Source organism: Bos javanicus, chromosome 24 (assembly GCF_032452875.1).
Source record: "Bos javanicus breed banteng chromosome 24, ARS-OSU_banteng_1.0, whole genome shotgun sequence".
NCBI lineage: Eukaryota > Metazoa > Chordata > Mammalia > Artiodactyla > Bovidae > Bos > Bos javanicus.
The window spans coordinates 54,896,281-54,919,746 of NC_083891.1; the positions used below are offsets into that span (position 1 = coordinate 54,896,281).

The 23,466-nt window shown below is 39.2% G+C and overlaps 1 protein-coding gene and 1 non-coding gene across 19 annotated transcripts in view; both read right to left on the reverse strand.

Moving 5' to 3' along the window:
- Window positions 1-23,466, reverse strand: part of TCF4 (transcription factor 4) — a 388,575-nt gene that overhangs the window by 339,007 nt on the left and 26,102 nt on the right. The window lies entirely within an intron of this gene.
- Window positions 16,718-16,790, reverse strand: TRNAE-UUC (transfer RNA glutamic acid (anticodon UUC)). The gene has a single exon. It is a non-coding gene; the product is annotated as a tRNA-Glu (tRNA).

Here is a 23,466-nt window from a genome sequence, read left to right on the forward strand (position 1 = left end):
TGTCTAACATAAGAGTACATGTTTAATGTACTTAACGTCTGCCCAATACAATGTAACTGACAAACTTGATGACATTTACTATGACTGGTTACAAATATCTCTACTGTTTGCACATAAGTAAATGTGTTGAGAAATGTTAATTGATTGGGGTGGGAAATATTATCTGATACCCTCCCCCAGTTTGCCTAATCAAGAGGCTTACCATATTCTGAGAGATTACGAAACTCATTTTTGCAACAAGTTAGTGAAAATCTTTGTGTATAAATTTACCCTTCTTCATATGGGCAGGTAGCTGTACAAATAAGCCAACAAATATATTCCTGCTCCACAAGCTTTAAGACTGAGACAAAAATATCACAACTGAAAAAGTAAAGGAAAGGGTACGACTTCAGTTTCACCAACATCTAGTTTATCAATAAATCAGGGTGTTTGGTCTTTCAAATTTCTATGTACATAGGACTTCATTCATCCTTTCCACTTCAAAAATTCAGTCACTGATTACGCCTTTTAAAGACAATGTCCTATATTCATTTTGTTCACAAAATTTTATTTAACAGAAAATTAAAATAGAGCAAAACAAAGAACATATTTTAAGAGTAAGACCCCCACCATCACAGAGATCACTGGGTGTGCACACGTGTGTGAGTGTGCGTGTGTATAAGAAACAGATCTCTTTCCCACAGTCAATGCCATGATGTGCTATTTGAAGACCACTGATTTCAAAATTGCTACTATGTGAGTAACAACAGCAAGACAAAGATCTCTTATTGTCTTCTACAACTAACGAAATAAATTCCTATTAAATGTTCTTTTCTTGATTTTATTATACACATTATTATCTTTAATGTCATTTAACCTTTATATGATCGTCTACATTGAAAATTTTACAATTTTAGAATTCCCTTTTATGCTATTTATATGTTATCCCAGTTCAGCTAATTCAATCAAAATCACTATAAATTACGAAAGCATAATCATTTAGATGTGATAAGCATCACAAATATTTTAAAACACAGATAACACAGATAAGTACATATTATAGGATTAGAATTTCTTATTCTGTATCAGAATTGAATAGTCTCAACAACATTAAATTCTTAATAAAAATAATTTTAATTATTTTTGGCTCATTACTAAACCTGTCCTTTAAATGATTCTATATACATATTCTAAGCATATTTCTCAATCAAATCAGCTATAAAAGTACATTTTTTAGATTAACTGGTCATATAATTTACCAAAATTTAGCTATAAAAGATTAAGAAAGATAAGTTTATCTACCAGCACCTCTATTAAAAATCTAACAGTGTTTGTTTTCTTATTAAATAATGCAATTGTGGAATAATTCATCGCTTACTGGATCAAGATGGATCATAGCATGTTCATCGCTGATTATGGAGACACATTCATCCTTTTTGCTATTATTTATCTCTTCAGCTGATTCAACATATCAGACAAAGAGAGAATACGACATTGTTTAACACTATGAGAAGAACCATTAAGTAATAACACTCATACACTTTTCCACCTATGCTTGACTGAAAAAGACTGAGACAACCATAATCTAGATTTATATTTGCTCCCACAAGACCAACAGCAAAGTCTGAATACACCTGAATGGATGTGTTGAAAGTATAAGATTCTGTAAGATTTTCTGTTTGAACATGAGAAAAGAATTAGGAAGTCTAGCATTGGTACATCCCTATAAATGTGAATGAATAAAAATTAGGGTTAAAAATAAGAACACAGAAATTGAGGGTTTTATATTATTCTTTAATATCAAAAGATATTTAAGGAAGAAATATCAAACATTTTCACATCTGTGAAAATGGTTACAAAGAAGAGTTTATTTCTATGAGTTTCATGAGTATAGTTTCCATAAATGTCTTCAATGGAAAGCTATGAATAGAGTCAAATATCTACATGGAATCTTAAAAGTTAATTGGCTTGACTATTATTTAAAACACGTATCATTTTCATAATGGTAGGCAACTGCACTAATAGATTCTCTATATTTTATGTATTTGGAATGCCTTCTGCTTCATTTGCAGATTTAAGGGGAAAAAAATCTACAAACTAGCATCCAAAATGTACTGTAAAAGAAATACAAAAAAGTGTAACCACTAAAAATGTTTCATATTTCTGGATAAAAATGTTTGCAAAATACTTTACCAGCAATAACATTCTTTAAAGAGACAACAATGCAAAAATAAAAAAGTATTTGCTTCTGATTTAAATTTCTAATCACTGATATTTTTACTCTCCTGCATACAGAGCAATAACCAGCACACACACATACACACGTGAACATGTGCACACTTATCACAGTAGCATTGCTACAGAGTCCACATTAATTAAATAAATGTTTATACATTTACAAAGGCAAATACAACAGAAAATCCATCATATTTTTTATCAGCTCTATCACCATCTTCATTTCAAGAAACTCAATAGACATACTTTTGAATTTACAGACACAATTGAAGATTTAATTAATTAACCAAAATCTAAAACCCTTAACTCTGGGAACACATCATCTGTCAGTTGGTAATACTTAACATCTCCTGGGCACTCTCCATTTGTGGTGTGCTAACTTAAGCACTAAGTCAAGAGGTTGAAATGTGTTTCCTTGAATCTCCACAACGACCTGATGGGTCCCATTTTACAGAGGCTCAAAGAAATAAAACTCTCTTGGGAGCTTCTCTTGTGGTCCAGTGGTTAAGACTCCTGCTAATGCAGAGGGTCAGGGTTCAGGGAAGTAAGATCCAACATGCTGTGCAGTGTGGCCAAAAGATTTTAAAAAATGAAGAAAAGAAATTAAAGTCTTTTGGACACGCTCATTCTGTATCAAAGGGGAAGATACAAGCATCTCTGTGACAGTGGAGATAAGGTAATACAGGAAAAAGGCACGGGCTCTGATGACAGATCCGACAGGTTAGCACAACCAGATCCCACTTAGCAGCTGGTACCTTGAGGTAAGTTACTTAAATTCCCTGAGCCTCATTTTTCCGTGATGTAAAATGGGCATAATGTTATCTATAAGGTCGGGAAGGATTAAACGAGATAATGGACTGCCTTAGTGCTTGACAAAGATAAGGTTTCCCCTTATCTTCCCCAACAAAAATTACCTTTGACAATAAACCATGAAAGTAAAATGTTCTCCTTTTCCATTAGAAAGCAGCAGAAATCAGCCATAGTCTGAATTCATCAAACTTGTCAAGCTGTTCAACGTCCATTATTCTTCTTTATTATATTTAAGGCACTTAAAATAATCTCTCAGTGATTTATTCTCCTTTTAACTAGATGCAGTAATTAGAATATCTTTTATGATACGGCAGAGTTTTCATTTCAGTCAAGGTGTTACTGTTTTAGAAAGCCACCGTTCACTAAGAATATTACAACCCAGAAACTAACTGCTTTTATTCTCGCTTTGAATAGAAGCACAAACACAAAATGAAGAGGATACATAGTGGATTTCTATAGCTGAAAGACGAAAACGCTCAAGCATGCAGGAGCCAATAATTCCCAAAATACCTTTCATGAACTGAAAAACAGATATGTATGTTGCCATGGCATTCGGCAAAATTAATACATTTGAAATTTGGATTATGTCTGAAAAAAAGTATGGTAAGTTCTTTTTTTTTTTCCTTCCCATAATACTGGCATTTAAAAAAAAAAGCTTAATATGTATTTCCCAGAAGAAAAAATGAAGGCCAGCAAAAAAGAGTTCATCATACAGACAGGATCCTGGGTAAATGCAGAAATTGCGTGTTGTTAGGTGGAGGTCTGCTTCCCAACAATCCTACTGACGATACTAAGAGCTCTGAGTCCGTGTGTGTCAATACTCCAGCCCAGGCAGGCTCTGTCCTTAGCTAGCTGGGTTAGCCTTGGGTAAGTATCTATTTATCTGAGATTCAATTTCCTCAATTGTAAAATGATAACTTCAGTGATAATATTTATTAAGTACTTCCTGTGTGCGAGAACTGTTTTAAGTACTCCGTATATGTTTACTGCCTCGTTTAATCCTTACAACATAACTAAGGAGCTGAGTAGTAGTATTATCACCCCATTTTCAAGGAAAGGAAACTGAGCGACAGAGGGCTTAAGTAACTCATCCTACAACTGACACCCCAGAGCCAAAGGATTTTGCCTGTCTCACCAGGGTGAGGCTCAGATTATATCATTTCTACATCCCTTACAAGAGTAAAATTCCAAGATTCCGTATTGTCTCTTTGGAAGACCTTTTACATTCTTGTGTACACGCTAAGATGCTTCAGTTGTGTCTGATTCTTTGCAACCCCATGGACTGTAGCCCACCAGGCTCCTCTGCTCATGGGATTCTCCAGGCAAGAATCCTGGAGTGGGTTGCCATGCCCTCTTCCAGAGGATCTTCCCGACCCAGGGATTGAACTTGCATATCTCATCTCTTGTATCGGCAGGCGGGTTCTTTTTACATTCCTACTTCTATAAATTATCTGTTTATCTCCCAGACCTTGCTTCAAGTTTCTTTGGGTCAGATCCTAATTATACATTTTTACCACAAATGAGGACCAAATGTTGTAAGTCTGCCATATGCAAGGTCAATGCTTTGTAAGTAAATTCCTAAAGGCAGTCGCTGAAACTTTATAAGGCAGAAATTAATCACCTGTTGCCCTGGGGTCCATAACCTAATAATTTAGAAAAATCAACATACACACCTATCAGTTCAAAAGATAGGACTTTTTAAGTAAACCAAAAAAAAAAAAAAAAGAGATCTGCACTCAGCTGACAGAAGAGTTGGGGATAATATTTAAACCTCAGCATATTTCTAGAGAACTTCCACAGTAGTTCAGAGAAATCACGCACAGGCCCGTGTTATATAGAAGTCTGTATGTGAAACACTGTCAGAGATCAGAGAGCGTCATGATTTTGAGCAGGAACTCAGGAATCAAACTGTCCACGTTCAATTCTGGGCTGAGCCAATTAAAAGCCCAGGACCCTGGAAAAGTGACTAAGCCTGTGTGCCTCGGTTTCCTCATCTGCAACATGGGGATGAGAATAGCTGTGACCTTGCACAATGGTTGTGAAGATTATGCAAATTTCAACATGGGATGTGCATGCAGCTGTGCTTGATGTACCCAATAACAATTATTAATATTGTGTGTGTATCCATACAATTCTCCTCCATACTGGACCACACACACAAATACTGCTGCTGCTAAGCTGCTTCAGTCGTGTCCGACTCTGTGTGACCCCACAGACGGCAGCCCACGAGGCTCCACCGTCCCTGGGACTCTCCAGGCAAGAACACTGGAGTGGGTTGCTATTTCCTTCTCCAATGTATGAAAGTGAAAAGTGAAAGTGAAGTCGCTCAGTCGTGTCTGACTCTTCATGATCGCATGGACTGCAGCCTACCAGGCTCCTCCATCCATGGGATTTTCCAGGCAAGAGTGCTGGAGTGGGTTGTCATTGCCTTCTCCATATATATATATATATATACTGCTGCTGCTAAGTCACGTCAGTCATGTCTGACTCTGTGCGACCCCATGGACTGCAGCCTATCAGGCTCCTCAGTCCATGGGATTTTCCAGGCAAGAGTACTGGAGTGGGGTGCCATTGCCTTCTCCCATATATATACTGAGATATATATAAATATATATATTTATATAAACACAAACACATATACGTACGTGCATTAGTCGCTCAGTCGTGTCCGACTCTTTGTGACCCCACGGACTATAGCCTGCTACGATCCTCTGTCCATGGGATTCTCCAAGCAAGAATACTGGGGTAGGTTACCATTCCCCTCTCCAGAGATGTTTCTGACCCCGGGATCGGACCCAGGTCTCCTGCATTGCAGGCAGATTCTTCACCATTTGAGCCAGCAGGGAAGCCCACACATATACATATATATTTTTAAATCATGTATGACTGAACAGTTTTGTCTTCCAATCAAGCAACAGGTGCTAAGGAAAATGAACCTTTGCTGTTAAAGTCAGTGCTGGATTGTACCATTCACTTTTTCTTTCAGCCATTTAGCAAAGAATAATTAAATAACTTCTCTAGCCAGACAACCTACCAGAAACAAGGAATATAGTATGATTATGGGAGACATGGGCCCTGCCTCTAAGGAACCGATGTGACTGCAAAACAGACTTCAAAAATAATTTCATCCACTGGTTAATTTTTTCATAACTTAGGATTTCCATTCAGGAGGGCACATGGCTGACTATCAATTTCTCTTGGCTTCTGAATTCCAGCATGACCTCCTATACGAAAAGATATTTAACTTTTTATATACAGATGTCAAAACAAGAGTAACTGAGTTGAATGTTTAAAAATTTAAAAAAATCCCTGGTGGTCCAGGGGCCAGAATTCCATACTCCCAATGCAGGGGGCCTAGGTTCAATCCTTGGCCTGGGAACTAGATCCCACATACTAAGACCCAGTGCAGCTGTAATAAATAAATAAAAACTAACATTAAAAATAAAAAGTTTTAAAAGGGTCATGATGAGCCGCTCCAACAGACAATGCTATTTTTATTGTATTTGCAAAATTAATGATAAATCAACAAAAATGTCTTCACCATAAGTGTTAATAATGAGAGTGATAAGGACCCAAGCAGCAGCCAAGTGAGTCTGTGAAGGATAACATTTATTTCTTCTTTTTAATAATAGGAGGGGGTCTTGAACAAGATACAAAGAAAAATCAAAGTCTAGCTTTTGGGATTCCACAAATAAGTCCCCCCAAATTAACCAGATGTACAGCATGTTCTTATGATCAAGTATTAGCAACCCAAAGTAGGTGAGAAAAATAATAAATGTTCAGCTTTGAAGGCTGCAATAATATCACCATTATAATTCATCCCAATAGATCAACACAGGCTTTACATTAACAGCCTTACTTTCAAAAATAGACACAGCACCACCATAACATCTCATACTCGCAGTGTTTGGAAAGAATGTCAGGGAAAGCTCCCAGCACGTGTTTCCATCAATCAGAGTAAGTGAAGAGGGGGAAAACAGAGAAAAAGAAAGAACTGGAGAAAGGAAAGCACAGATCCTACACTGTGTGGGCTGCGGGAGGATCGTGTTCCAGCTTCTGAGCAGAAACATTCTCCAAAGTTCCATGCCATGCCAGGCAGATTCCCAACAGCTGTGCAGTCGGCCGTGCTTTGAAACAGACAGAGGCTCTACTACAAATCCACTTCTACAGTTCTGAAACTTCAAACACCTTCCCTGTGAAGCAAGGCAGGCTGTACTACTGACTAAAGAATGCACTTCACTTTAATTGCACTTTTCCTATTCAATGTGATCAGTGTTATCTTTTTAAACTATGAAGGTATAAAATAAAATTCTATGACAAGATTCCTAAAAGGCTATGCATTTCGAAATCATATTATAGATCATCCCATGCAAACAATCTCTGTCAAACCAACATCCATGCTTGTATTTACAATAAAACATCCTGATGGGTTAGAACTGACCTGACCAGTTGTTCAACAAAATTTATTAAAATTTTTAGTTGTTCTGACATCCTGTGGATCTAGCTGATATATAGCTACATAGCTAGTCATCCACAGCCACCACTGGTGTCTATTTATACCCACTGCGTAAAGAATTTAAGGATTAGAATTGCTCCTAAGAAAGGAATTAAAAAAAAAAAAAAAACAGGTGCAAACTTCCCCAACAAAGCTTTGTCTCCATCTAAATTTTCTAAGATATTTAATATTTCCTAGGCCATCTTTGGGATGTACTCTGTCGGGAGAAAACTTTTGCCCAGGCAAATTCAACCCAGCCAAAAGAGGCTGAAAAGCAAAACCCTGGGTTTTGTGACCTGCTGCTCTGGACCCAGACCTCTCTGGAAAACAAACCGCTATTTGTGATGTAGAAAAACAAGGATGAGGACATGAAATAACAACTCTGTTTTATCAATTTAGACCAGAATTTAAATTCCCATCGAATGTCATAGTGCTCATCTTCTCTGTTCATGGGGTGAACGAGGGGGTGTGACCTCACCAGGCCTAACTCCCCACACACCCCTGCTACTGCTGCTAAGTCACTTCAGTCGTGTCCGACTCTGTGCGACCCCATAGACGGCAGCCCACCAGGCTCCCCCGTCCCTGGGATTCTCCAGGCAAGAACACTGGAGTGGGTTGCCATTTCCTTCTCCAATGCATGAAAGTGAAAAGTGAAAGTGAAGTTGCTCAGTCCTGTCCAACCCTCAGCGATCCCATGGACTGCAGCCTTCCAGGCTCCTTCATCCATGGGGTTTTCCAGGCAAGAGTACTGGAGTGGGGTGCCACTGCCTTCTCCGCCACCCACCCCACCCCACTGCAAAGACCTAGGGCTCTGCTGAGTGTTCAGACGAACCTCTGACTCGGCTCTGTCATCTGAACAAATCTAAGTGATGCTTAAAAACCTGAGTGTGTAAAATCGAGGATAAGATTTGAATCCTAATTCCTTAAAACAGCAAATGTGTGAACCGATTTGCTGGGTATATTGTACTTAGTTTATCTGAATGATGACTATGTGAACGTATTGCTTTGTTTTCTGACAGTTCTCAAAGAGAATCCTTCAAGGGATGGGGGAACCCCTCACTTTAGGTGGGGATTTTTGTTTAGGCCGTCATCTCCAAGCCGTCATCACAAATTGAAATGATTTGTACAATCATCAGATTCTGTCGTCGCACAGGGACCCTGCGCAAGAAAGGAGTCAGAGTAACTTTCTGGTTCCTAGTGGCAAGCTTGCATACGCTGAATATATTCTGACCCTCAGTGCTTACAACGTCCTCGATTCTGACTCCTCTTGCTAATCTCAGGAATATCTTCTTAATTCAAACTAAAACTAACTAACCTATTGTGCGTCTTCCCCTTTCAATACATTATTAGCTTATTTCTGGCCCAGATGACTCTTTTGAAAACTAAGAAAATAATCAGAAAATAATCAAGTCCAATAAATCACGTGCTTTTTGAACATGGCCAATCCAGTCACTGTGAAAACTCCTGGTGTCCAGAAGTTAGTATCATTCACTGGAGGGCCACTGATAATCACAACTCTTAACCTGAAATATGTGCTGAGATCCACAGATTCTCCAAGTTAGATGTCTAGAGTTTTCTAGAAAACTTACTCTATCTTCTCTTAGACACGTCCAGACAATTACTCTTTTCTAATAGTGTACAAAACAAAATAAGCTGAGTGCTACAGGAGAAAAAACTATTTTAATATTTTAATAGTTTTCTTTTACACAGTAGCACCCAGCTTGGTTGCTATTTTCTCTAACTTCAATACTCAAAAACTTGTTTATCTGGATTCCTCAAAGTCCCTGATTTTATACAAAGCCAAACATGGGCTTCTTTGTCATCCCAGAACTATTTAATCCAGTTTCTGACCCCTTATTTCACCCCAACAGTAGGTCCTCCCACTGTTGATTAGGACCATGTACATCAGTGGTGGGGCGCTACCAGCCTGCAGTTAATTGAGCAGGTACCAATATTTCCAGTACAGCATTTTCTTTGCTGAAATTACACAGGCCAGAAATGTGACCTTGTGTGTGTGCAGTAAAGTGCCACGTATACCGACTGTGTTATATAAATAATGAAAATTAAATTACAGGATTTTAGGGACACATTCCAAACAATCCATTTTACTGCCAACTACACTGGGCTCATGACCAGCTGTGGAGAAAAGAATGTCCCCCTCCTCTTAAATCTTTATGTATCCATTTTGATTCCAAAAAAAAAAAAAAGGATTGAATAGGGTATCTATTATGCCCAACTTCCTAAAATACCTGAACCACAATCATTACGGGCAGCCCCCAAAATCACTTTATTTAATGTTAAGGGCTGCACGGTTTTGAACAAACACTCTCCTCACTTTCATGTGACCAAAACTCCAATGCCAAAACCATGTTCTTTATACATTACTCTTTCAAATGCCTTGAACAACATTCTTCCCCTCCCCACCCCGCCCCCATGATGGAGCAAATAGCTAATAATGTTAGTGTTTTGTGGTGTTTTTTTTTTAAATAGTGGCACTCCAGACAGTTTTCTATGTGGATTAGCTTATTTGGGCCTCATGAATCCGTGAAGGAGACCTTGTTAACTCTTGCCATTTTACAGATGAGCAAACTGAGACTCAGAGAGGTAGTCTAACTTTTGGAAGGTCACACAGCGGGCGAATGACAAAGCCAGTATTCCGCCTTTGCGGTCTAACTCCGGAACACGGCCTCCCCACCTCTGCTGTCTCCTCTGAGCCGCGTGGAGCACGGTCACAGCCGCCATGTGCCCCACGCCACCAACAACTTCCAGGCCTCCTTCCCTGGCCTTCACGACTTTCCACCTCAGCACACAGATTCACCATGCTCTTCACACGTGCCCAGTGACTTTCCTCAACTTATTTAAAATATACCTCCAGAGGACTTCCCTGGTGGTCCAGTGGTTAAGAATTTGCCTGACAATGCAGGGGACACGGGTTCGATCCCTGGTCCAGGAAGATTCCACACGCCCTGGGGCCCGCCACAACTAGAGAAAGCCCGCACACAGCAACAAAGACCCAGCACGGTCAAAATCAAATAAACAAAATAAAATAAACATCAGAATATATCATCCTCTTCAAAAGCCTGGCGGAAAAAGTAAGATGAGGGACATCAGATTCAAAAGAAAAGCACAAAGGGAAAAAAAACACAACTTCTGGCTTCTACTTTTTCTGGTAAAACAGGAACAATTGTATATTTTCTATGCTAAATTAGTCCCCGAGCGTTAGACTAAACAACATCAAATGGCAATCACCATGTTCAGTCAGCCACTCAGGAAGTTCATGGTGACACAGAAATATCTGAAATCCAAAGGTAATTCTTTCACACACTTGACTTCAACAATCATTTGCTGATGGTTTTGTATGTGCAAAGACTCCTCTGCTTAGCTCTTTCAAATATCTTAATTCCATTGGATCTAGCATCCTTATTTGTTTGTATCTATGTCTCCATCCACCCTTACAAAGCTTTGCAAGGTCGGGAACTATTCTGGGTCCATCTTTTGGATTCCTTTCAGAAATTAGCAAAGAGCCTCACACTAGTTCACACAGAAACAATGGTTAAAATTCAACTCAATTGGATTTGTTACATCAATCGTAGCTTATCAATAAAATTAAAGTCACTAGAGGCGGATGAATCTAGAGCATGTTATTCAAAGTGAGATAAGTAAGAAAGAGAAAAACAAATATCGTGTATTGACGCATATACCTGGAATCCTGAAAAACGGTGCTGATGAACCTACTTGCAGGGAGGGATAGAGACGCGGATGTAGAGAACGGACTTGCGGCCACAGTGGGGGGAGGAGACGGCAACACTGACACATATATACACACTACCACATGGAAACTACAGAGCCAGTGGGAAGCTGCTGCACAGGACAGGGAGCTCAGCCTGATGCTCTGTGACAGCCTGGGGGGAGGGGAGGGAGGCTCAAGAGGGAAGATATATGTATATATAATTATGATGAATTCACATCGTTGTACAACAGAAACCAACATTGTAAAGCAGTTATCCTCCAATTAGAAAATTAAAAAAAAAAAAAACTAAAGTCACTAATACCTTATAAATAATTTAGGTTTAATCTTGACACTTTGGACATGGCAAGGACCTTCCACCTGTCTTAGAAAGTTAGCTACTCCGCTGCTTTGTCAGCCCCAGGATGAATTCCCTTTAAAATAAATTAATTACTGGCTGACAACCCACGTTTCAGACACCAAAGAGGCATTTCTTGAGAAACTTCATCCACCTTGCCGCCTCAAGTCAGTTTTTCAGTTTTTCCTTCTGTTAAATTACCAAGAAAGGGAAAGTACGGACCCCAGAACATGCCAGGGCTGAACCCGAAAATGACGCAGAGATGAAACGTACCGCACCAGGAGCGCTGTTGTTATACACCGCTTAATGGGCACAATGCCACCAACGGGATGGCGGCCGTTCGGCTGAGGGAGCGACCGCCATCACCAACAGCTGCAGAAGCCCCGTCGGAGACACAGCCTCGCACTGAGGCTCATTTCAGCCATTGTTCCTCATAATGCGATCTAAAGGAACAGTCACAGGATCTCATAGAAAGTTTAAATGTTGTTTGATGAGAGTCATTAGGTATTTACATCAGAAATGAACGGCACAGCAAGAGAAGCAATCACAGTACGGTAAAGTAGCTCACCAACCTTCCAGCGTGTTCTCTCCACATATCTGTACTCATGGATGTCACACTAAGAACACGAACCACACAGGGAGAAAAGTCCCACAGGTGCCAGATCCTGATTCAGGTATAGGTGTGTATGTGTGTGTTTAAACACACATACATATCTTTCCCCCCTACCTGAAGAATGTCCACTATTTAGTAAGTCAATAGAATGTTTTCATACGAAAACGTATGGGTCGTTTTTACAAGAGGAACTCAGACATCAGCAAAATTCCACATTTGCCATCAACAGATGAAGAGTTTATATCAATAATTCTGAAGACAATAACGTCACGTGCGGCAGTCAGTGCCCTCTTGCTGGTTTTAACGTCCGAACTTCATTCGGGCAACAACGTCTGCTTCTATTAAAGCCTTCAGATTAAGACTCTCATGGAATTTAACGGAAGAGAATGCAGAAGGACACGGAATGAAAAACAAGTGCGACTCCTTTAAAAAAAAAACCCACTCGAATACCCAAGAGCACTGGTGTAAAACTGTGCTTTTCCATCCTGGTAAACAGAAAGGGCACCCTGGAATACACAGAGATGGGATACGCATCAAATATCAGATGTCTTCCTGAGCTTCAACTCGTGGCTCATTTTTTTTTTACCAGCATGCAAATAAATTTCCAGCTCTGGGTGGCAACTTTCAGCCAAGTCCCCAAGCTCCTTGTGTTTATGTATTTACTCTTGTCTTTAGTTTGGGTGGAAAAGTTTACGAAGCTCTTCAGGCTATTGTGTACATAGTGGATCAGTAAATATCAAGAATGTGTATATGGTATATCATCACATTCAAGGCTTTCAGGGTGGTGAAGCTAATGGCTATTCTCAGCATATGTAGAAAGACTTAAAAGCTGTATTAAATACAGAAGTCTTAGAATCAGCCTCATAGAGCCCAACGATGTTGTAACATTAGACAATAGCAAACCCAACCAACAGAATCCACTTTTTCCATTTAACTTTAAAGAGAAATCTAGACAAAAGAGTTAGCTGTTGTTGTTCATAACTGAGACGTGTCCAACTCTTTGTGACCCCATGGACTGTAGCCGGCCAGGCTCCTCTGTCCGTGGGATTTCCCAGGCAAGAATACTGGAGTGGGTTGAGAGATAATATATATTCAGAAGAGAAAGAAGGCAGAAAGGAAGGGAGGGAGGGAGAAGAAGAGAAGGAGGAAAAGAAAGAAGAAGGAAGAAAAGGGAAGAAAAGATGGAAAGTCATACCGAAGCATATTAAAGTCGCATTATTAAACAAATATTTGGAAATCCACATTTAAAAGAAAATCATGATTAGCTGGTCAATAGTTCTAAAATTATCTAAATACAGAAGAAAAATATAAAGTGGCTCAGAATTTTTAAAAAGATCTTCTAGAACACTTTTAAATGAGTGAAGCCTAAAGTCACCACAGTATACTGAGAAGACAGAGTCCTAATTCCATTTTAAAGGATTACAAATGTTATATATTACACTCTTGTAATGCAATTACCTTCTCTACTTAACTACCTCAGTAAAATTTAGAAATGTGATTTTCTATTCTTTTAATGTTAATGTGGATTAAAGTTGAAGGGAGAAAACAGAACATTTATTTAAGTGAGCAGGGAAGATGTTACAGGGTATATTGCTGCTTTTATAAAAGAGGGTATACATTGACTTTGACTTCCCTACAAATTCTACCTTGGCCGTGGTCAATGAAAGTAGTGTCTCCCTCTGGGATCCTATGGCATTTGAAACTCTCATGATACTTTTTATATTCTGCCTGATATTAATTCATGTGTACTCTGCTTTAAGTTAGGCAAGTTATAAGATCACTCAGAACATGAGTTTTTGTTTATAAAACTGAAATAAGCTACTCTTAAGAATCTAAAAAGATTAAAATATACTTGTGAAAGCACCCTAGAAGTTCCATGAAAAACACAGTTATCATCACATTCTGCTTTAAAGGCGCCAAGCAGGGTGGCCACGTGCAGCACTGCACACACACCTCCAGGGGGCGCCAGGCAGTGACCCTGGCACCACCTGGAAGCTAACCATCTTTCCCAGAACAGACTTTCACACACATTTACTACTCAGTAATGGTTTCTGAAACCAAAGTGAATTCTAAAAATGTAAAAGAAAACCAGATCGTTGAGATTAGCCACAAAACTAGCAGAGGCTGCCTGTTAATACAAAAATCTGATGAGTGACAGGGATCAACAGCAGGGTGTTTCTTACCCTTTCTTTGTTCAATTCAAAAATACTCTGGCCTGATATCTTAATTGAAGGTAATTTTTTCCCGACGCATACTTGTACTTTGATTATGTTCAGATCCTTCACAAGGAAAAAGATGTTCTGAAGCACTAGGTCACCTTTATATTTCTTTCCCAAACAATATCTTGTCCTTTCACTGAACTTTAGAGGCAAGTGACTGACTCAATCCATCAGCCTGTGTTCTGGGGTTAACCATAATCGGTTAAAACTTGGAAACTCAACTAACACAACCTGTAAAAACGGGAAAACATCATCCCTTCAATCAAACATGCAAACATTAAAAAGAAAGCTGCCTAGAAGCCAGTGACAGTCATCAGTTTGACTACCTGCGCCAGCTGCAAGTCTCCAGCAGACTGAGAACTTCTCAAACTAACTTGGTCACTAGTGTACCCATACATCCAGTGCACGGAACACAGTAATTCGACTTACGTAAAAATCATACACTGGTAACATTTTCAGAAATTTGACTTTTATCTAATAGAAAAACATTGGGGGTGGAGAGCTGATTTGACAGTATCGATGGTGCAGATTTGCAAAAAATGATGAGAACACTGAACAAAATGCAGCTCCTCTACAACTTGCCTACTGAATATTTCATGTATATTGTATGCATTCTCATTTTTTTTTAAAATTTGTTGTTATCCAATTCCTACAACAGCCAGAATGAAAGCTATAAAACTCAGTTAAAAGTGAGATAGAGAAAAGTCCCTAATTCTCCCTTCTCAATATGTTATATCAAATGTCTTTTAGTAACTACATTAGAAGGCAATTACGGCTTAATAGCTGTCTAAATCCATTATCAGTGTACATTTAACCTTTCAATATTTAAAGATAATATTTAATTTGAGCAAATTAATGGACTGCCTGTGAGACCAAATACATCTATTTAGTCTTTCTGGTTTTCCATCAACGATATTTCTCTTTAGAGACTGGGTCTTGTGACAAGAAGTCTGGTAAAAATGGAGTTCTTTCTATTTGTAGTTTAAACAGATATTAATAAATGAGAGGCCAACCTAACCCCAAATGAGATGTAATGTCCTTATTAACTACATGTGTCTTCTACCATCAACAAAGCTGCTTTTAATTCTCTGCAGATTAATTTGTATCATTAATAGTTAAGTGAGCTTATATACCTTTATCTTTCAGTGTGATTTTTTTTCAAATTCCGAATTGTTTAATCTCTCTGACTTTAAAAGGATTAATTTTCCAGGACAGCATTTTTTTCCCGCAATTTGCCCTGTATTTCACATCCTCATTCAAGAATAATAGTGTTTAAGAACTATAATAGTGGCTTTAGTGTCTTGTTATCTTTTCAGAGACAAGATCAATCAGCAAAAACACCACTGTAAGAAGAATGCAGCATAATTTCCCAGCATTGTATTAATAAATGCAAATGAATAAGATATTAAATTAACCACAACTAGGTCCTCAGCTATGAAACGCAAACTGTCCAAATGAAGATTTGATGTTTTAAGGCCTATTATTGTATTAAGAATTTAAAGGAGAACTTTCTCCACAGTAAAGTAAATACACATGCCCATATTACCTTTCTTTTCTTAAAGGTTAAAATCAATCACATTGTTCATTAAAATAAAGTTACTAAATCATCACATTTCATCATGTTAATTCAAGTACATTAGCACCTACCAATCTGAAAAATTTCAAGAATTTTGTTGACATCTTAGTCACATTTTGACAGGTTATAATAATTCTAGTGTGAGTAAAGTATTTTTAAAATAACTTAAAATGTAGCTTGTCCATGCCACTTATTGCTCCAACTTCCACTTTATGAAAGTTCTCATGGTCCCTAAATCCAGAAACAAGTTGGTCATCATGCAGGAGTCACATCCAACTCCTAATAATGCCTCTTCCATCTCCTAAGACCACTGGAACCGCGTGTTATGTAAACGCACAGCTCTGTCGGCAGCAGAGGTCATGGAGAGGATGTGAGCACAAGTTGACCATGAGTTGTTTGGACTGAACCCCATTAAGGACTCTACATAAACTATTAAGATTCTGGCGAGCAAGTGCAGAAATGTGCTCATCTTGCATCTGGCCAAGAAAAGCCTCCTGTGTAAGTTCCCCTGCTAATTACACCGGCCACCTACCAACCTGGAGCGACCCGCATCTTTCTTCCATCTCTCCCAGTCTTCCATGTGCAGGGGCAAGTTTGCAACCCATCAAATTCCTGTTTAAGTCCAACAGTTTTCCTCTATAAAGTCTGTCTTTTTTTTTCGCCCTCTGGCTGTGCTGGGTCTTAGTTGCAACATGCAGGATCTAGTTCCCTGCCCAGGGATTGAACCCAGGTCCCCTGCATTGAAAGCACAGAGTCTTAGCCACTGGACCACCAGGGAAGGTCTGTGTTGGGTCTGATTTTTAATACTGCCACAGTATTAAAAAAAAAAAAAAAAAGACTATGTTTTAGAGTAAACACAAATTTATGTTTAAGAATATCCAATATGTTTAATTTGCCCCAAAACTTAACATGAGAAAACGACCAAACTAATATTTTATGATTAGATTTCTTAACAAAACAATCCAGTATAATCTTTAAAATGTCTGTCACTGTCATCAAACTTTTTGTTTAGTGTTTAAAAAAAAAAACTCTAAATAGAGAACATTTATGTACATGGTTTAAGAATCAGGGTCATACAAAAGTTATACATCTCTACCATACTGTTCTTTATTTCCTCCTCAGTCATCCTCAGGTAATCAGTTTGTTCCTCGTGTTTACTTTTTAAATGCAGGTATAGTATTCATGCCTGGAGAATTCCATGGACACAAAAGCCTGCAGGACTACAGTTTAGGGAGTCACAAAGAGTCGGACATGACTGAACAACGTAACAATTTTTCACCGTTTTCATGGCAGTATATACATATATTCCTATTTCCCCCCCTTTTTTGCATGTAAGGTAAACTGCCAATTTCCTACACTGGTATGTCCAAGACTAAACTATCAGTTAATTTTTTTGTTTATTTTATTTTATTTTTTTAGCCATACTGTGTGGCTTGCAGGATTTCAGTTCCTGGACCAGGGATTGAACCCATGCTCCTCGCAGTGGAAGGTTGGAGCTTTACCCTCTGGACCGCCAGGGAATTCCCTGAACTATCACTTTTTAGTGGGAATATTTTTAAAAAGTACATGAGCTGGTTGAAACAATTTCCAACAAAAACGCAGAGGATCCATATCAACCACAGTTCTATTTGTGTAACTACCCAATATCTTCCAGATCTGAATACACAGGAAAATCTTCATTAATCCAGCAAAAAACCAATGTCTAAATTGGAGTCTTTTGAGTATAGTTTTCCTATTTAAACCTTATTAATTTCAATCACAGATTATAAAATTGGGAGGTAATCAAGTAATGATCATTAAAAATAAACCTCTTTAGTTATATTCTATTTGAACAAAGTAACCCAAAATTATTTATTCCCGTACAAAGTCTAAGCATTTCTCATGGAAAAAATTAATATTAGAGTCACCCATTCTTAGGTTACAAAATGTGTATGGATAAGCCTGAAATGAAGGATGTCCTTTTTTCTTAATAAATGATTTTAGGCCAAACAAGTCAAGAATTAATATTGATGCCTTAAAAACCAGATTGTTACTGCTTTTAACCAAAGTTTCCATCAAAAAAGATAATGCCAAGGCATTTCTCTTTGGAAGGATAGGATACTTTCAAAGCATCATATCCTCCCAATCAGGCTTTACTCTATTATTCATTAAAGTAACTTAAAGGAATTCTAGTATATTCCCAACCCAAGACTATGAGAATCGGTTGCCCATCTAACTTGTAATGGTAGGTAGGAAGAAAGAGAGCTAAAGAAGAAGCATAATTTTTTGAGAAAGACATCAGAAAATTCATTGAATTGAGATTTTTGTATACATTAAAAAATGCGTCGTATACTGTCTGCCCTTTAAAAAAGTTAGCATCATCAAAGCAGCTACCAACACACGCCAAACACCAGACATTCAAACAATGAGACCAGCAACATCAAAGCCAAATAGAATGAGTTCCCCAAAGCAAAAGCAAAAAGTAATTGTTAGTTAGACTTCCGCTTGTGGCCATCAGAAATGTTACCTTAATTTGGCCTTAATGACCTATAATCAGTTTTAGCATATGGCTTTTAAGACTGCCATTATTCAGCTTGATCTATGGATATAATGGAGCAGAACACAACTGCAGGTATAATTAAAATAAGTTCCTGTAAAAGTGGAATATGTAGTACATTGCTAATGTGTAAATGACTAAATAACTTAATTAGGTGAAATGAAGTGCACTTATAACCACAGATACTTAAACCAAATCACGATAACACTGTGTACACGAGTTTTTTTTTTCAAATGTTTCTTTAAACAGTAGGGCAAAGAAATACAAAGGAACTGGGACCTATAAAATGACTCCTGACTCCTGACATGGAAAATGAAAAAACGAAACCAAATTCTTTCCAGAGGTCAAAAAATTACATATAATTACAGGATTTTTTTTTTTCCCTAAAAAAAAAAAAAAAGCTGATTTGGAGAGCAAATAAATATAAGAATGACCTAGTATTTTGCTTTTGGCTCCCAAGTTTTATTTTGGATACACATTCTCTTTTATGTTAATAATTTAAGGATTGAGGGGTACAAAGAGGGATGAAGACTAAATTCCCCATACATAGCCTGAGTTACAGTTATACTCTGGGGTGGTTTCCTAAACGTAAGTAAGTAAACCTGCTGTTCTTCTGGGTTTGCCATTCCATAAGTGTAAATAACCACGACAAACGATCATGTGGTAACAGCTTTCTGGCTGTACCAGGAGAAAAACATGGATGTTAAAATTCACCCAAAAAGTCTGCTCCCTGAAGTAAGATAAAGCAGCAGACAAGCACAGCGGGAAGCGAGTGCGAGTGCACACGTGGGGCCCTGATTCAAAACACAGCTGCTGGGTCTAATTTTAGGCCAACTGGCCTTGTCAGTGTCTCTTAACAAGGAAAATTTCCCCACTGAATATTAGAAGCTCTAAAAAGAAGGGGGGGAAAGCACATAATAATATTCGTTAGTTATCTCTACCATGGCCACTGTTTTATGCAGAAAATATGTACTGCAACTTCTCAGAGAAGCTGAGCCAGTGCCGTGAAAGGTATTTCAGTTAAGGAAATTTTACTCCCAAGAAATGACCCATGAAGATCCAGAAATACATGGGCCCAAATCAGAGATACCAAGGGAACACTTCATGCAAAGATGAGGACAATAAAGGACAGAAACGGCATGGACCTAACAGAAGCAGAAGATATTAAGAAGAGGTGGCAAGAATACACAGAAGAACTGTACCAAAAAGATCTTCATGACCCAGATAATCACGATGGTGTGATCACTCACCTAGAGCCAGACATCCCGGAATGCAAAGTCAAGTGGACCTTAGGAAGCATCACTACAAACAAAGCTAGTGGAGGTGATGGAATTTGAGCTGAACTATTTCAAATCCTAAAAGATGATGCTGTGAAAGTACTGCACTCAATATCCCAGCAAATTTGGAAAACTAAGCAGTGGCCGGAGAAGGCAATGGCACCCCACTCCAGTACTCTTGCCTGGAAAGTCCCATGGACGGAGGAGCCTGGTAGGCTGCAGTCCATGGGGTCGCGAAGAGTCGGACACGACTGAGCGACTTCACTTTCACTTTTCACTTTCGTGCATTAGAGAAGGAAATGGCAACCCACTCCAGTGTTCTTGCCTGGAGAATCCCAGGGACGGGGGAGCCTGGTGGGCTGCCATCTATGGGGTCACGCAGAGTTGGTGACTTAGCAGCAGCAAGCAGTGGCCAGAGGACTGGACAAGGTCAGTTTTCAATCCAATCACAAAGGGCAATGCCAAAGAATGTTCAAACTACCGCACTCATCTCACACGCTAGCAAAGTAATGCTCCAAATTCTCTAAGCTAGGCTTCACAGCACCTGAACCACGAACTTCCAGATGTTCAAGCTGGATCTAGAAAAGGCAGAGGAACCAGAGATCAAATCGCCAACATCTGCTGGGTCATAGAAAAGACAAGAGAATTCCAAAAAATAGCTACTTCTGCTTCAATGACTATGCTAAAGCCTTTGACTGTGTGGATCATAACAAACTGGAAAATTCTTAAAGAGACAAGAATACCAGACCACCTTACCCGCTTCCTGAGAAATCTGTATGCAGGTGAAGAAGCAACAGTTACACTGGACATAGATTAATGGACTGGTTCCAAACTGGGAAAGGAGTACATCAAGGTTGTATATTGTCACCCTGCTTATTTAACGCTGGCCTGGATGAAGCATAACCTGGACTAAGATTGCCAGGAGAAATATCAATACCTCAGATATGCAGATGACACCACCCTTATGGCAGAAAGCAAAGAACTGAAGAGCCTCTTGATGAAGGTGAAAGAGGAGAGTGAAAAAGCTGGTTTAAAACTCAACATTCAGAAAACTAAGATCATGGCATCTGGTCTCATCACTTCATGGCAAAGAGACAGGGAAACAGTGGAAACAATGGCTGACTTTATTTTGGGGGGCTCCAAAACCACTGCAGACAGTGACTGCAGCCACGAAAGTAATAGATGCTTGCTCCTTGGAAGAAAAGCCTATGAACAAATGAGAGTCAATGCCTAGGCAGGTTGATAAGAAATCCGGAGTCCCTGAGGAGGAGAGAAGGATCTGGGGCTCTCAAAAAGCAGGAAAAGACAAATACCTTTTGTTTATTTATTTTTCTCTACATTCCTTACTCTTAGTCACATAAAACACTTTTTTCTTTAAGGCCAGAACTGATGATTACACAACAACTCAATTTAAACTCTGTGCTATGGATTATCGGAGAAGGCAATGGCACCCCACTCCAGTACTCTTGCCTGGAAAATCCCATAGATGGAGGAACCTGGTAGGCTGCAGTTCATGGGGTCGCTAAGACTTGGACACAACTGAGTGACTTCAATTTCACTTTTCACTTTCATGCACTGGAGAAGGAAATGGCAACCCACTCCAGTGTTCTTGCCTGGAGAATCCCAGGGACAAGGGAGCCTGGTGGGCTGCTTTCCCTGGTGGCTCAGACGGTAAAGTGTCCGCCTATAATGTGGGAGACGCGAGTTTGATCCCTGGGTCAGGAAGATCCTCTGGAGAAGGAAATGGCAACCCACTCCAGTACTCTTGCCTGGAATATTCCATGGATGGAGAAGCATGGTAGGCTATATAGTCCATGGGGTCGAAAACACTCGGACAGGACTGAGCGACTTCACTTTCACTTTTTCTTTTCACTAGGGATCATATAACAACAATGTATCTGCTTGAGGACAGTTTCTCCTTCTTGAAAACCTCACTAATCCTTATACCTTAGAATGTATATTATGTGACTAGATCTGGTAAAATGTTTCTATTGTTAAATTCTAATCCTGTTATCTTAAAATGTAAATTGTGGGAGTGGATCTAGTAAGATTTTTACAACCTTGAGACATTCTTTTAATTTATTGTTAATAACTAATTTAAAAAGTATATATAACTCCCTTGCTTAGACAAGCGAGGGGGGCACTCTCCATCCCCTTTCTGACGTCTGTGTCAGAAGCTTTCTGTCCCTTTTTCGTACTTTAATAAAACTCTGCTACACAAGAGCTCTTGAGTGATCAAGCCTGGTCCCTGGTTCCGAAGCCAAATCTTCTTCAGAGATCACGAATCCAACACCATTCACCATAAGCTATCACAACCTAGCCAGCATATTAAAAAGCAGAGACATTACTTTGCCAACAAAGGTCCGTCTAGTAAAAGCTATGGTTTTTCCAGTAGTCGTTCATGGATGTAAGAGCTGGACTATAAAGAAAGCTGAGCACCAAAGAACTGACGCTTTTGAATTGTGGTGTTGGCGAAGACTCTTGAGAGTCTCTTGGACAGCAAGGAGATCAAACCAGTCAATCCTAAAGGAAATCAGTGCTGAATATTCATTGGAAGGACTGATGCTGAAGCTGAAGCTCCAGTACTTTGGCCACCTGATGTGAAGAACTGACTCAATGGAAAAGACCCAGATGCTGGGAAAGATGGAAGGTGGGAGGAGAAGGGGACAACAGAGGATGAGACGGTTGGATGGCATCACGGACTTGATGGACATAAATGTGAACAAACTGTGAAACAATGAAAGACAGAGGAGCCTAGCACGCCACAGCCCACGGGGTCACAAAGAGTCAGACACGACTTAACAACTGCACAACATCTCTGAATGTCCACGAGTGAAGTCACAGATGTTTCACAATTACTAACATTTATTGAGCTCTTACTGTGTGTAACCCCAGGGCTAAAAATGCTGTACTTGGACATGTTCATTGTACCCTCACAACTCTGTCAGGTGAGTCCTCTGAGTAGTACCATTTTACAGACAAGGAGATTCTGCGGAAAGTGATACAATCTCTTCAGCATTTAGGTGACTGAGAAGTGCGGATATCTACCAATAAAAAATCTTGTCTGATTCTGCTTGAAGGAATTATAAATATACAAGTTTCAGCACAATCTCATATACTCCCAGGTCCTTCAGTAAATGAAATAAAAAACTTTATTTTACCTTATCAAAAGCATTTGCTGCCGCTGTCAAGCAGGGCATCTGTGTACTAATGTAACTGTTGCCTCCCTTGATTTTTCCAGAAAGGAGACACGTAGAAAGTGGTCTCTAGAGCCTTACCTCCAAAATTGTATGCAAAATATTGAATCTTCATGCTGCCTGACTGTCCAAGACAAGCACTCTATCTTTTATCAGATTCCCAAAGCACTCTGTAGCTCCAAAATCGTTCAGACTCCCTGAACGTCACACTCCCTGGCCCGGGCCAGACTTGGAGCAGCACGCGCCCCCAGTGCTCTCATTACTCCATTTCTAGTTTCAGAGAACTACCTGTGGTGTTCCAAGGTCACAAATGCACAGACCTTTTGTCTAGAGACTTCCCACTCACCCTTCAAACCCCAACAGACATGGCAGGCTTGATGAAGTCCCTTTGGCATTTACCTCCACCCCAACAATTCATAAAACACTATAAAAATTATCAGTTAA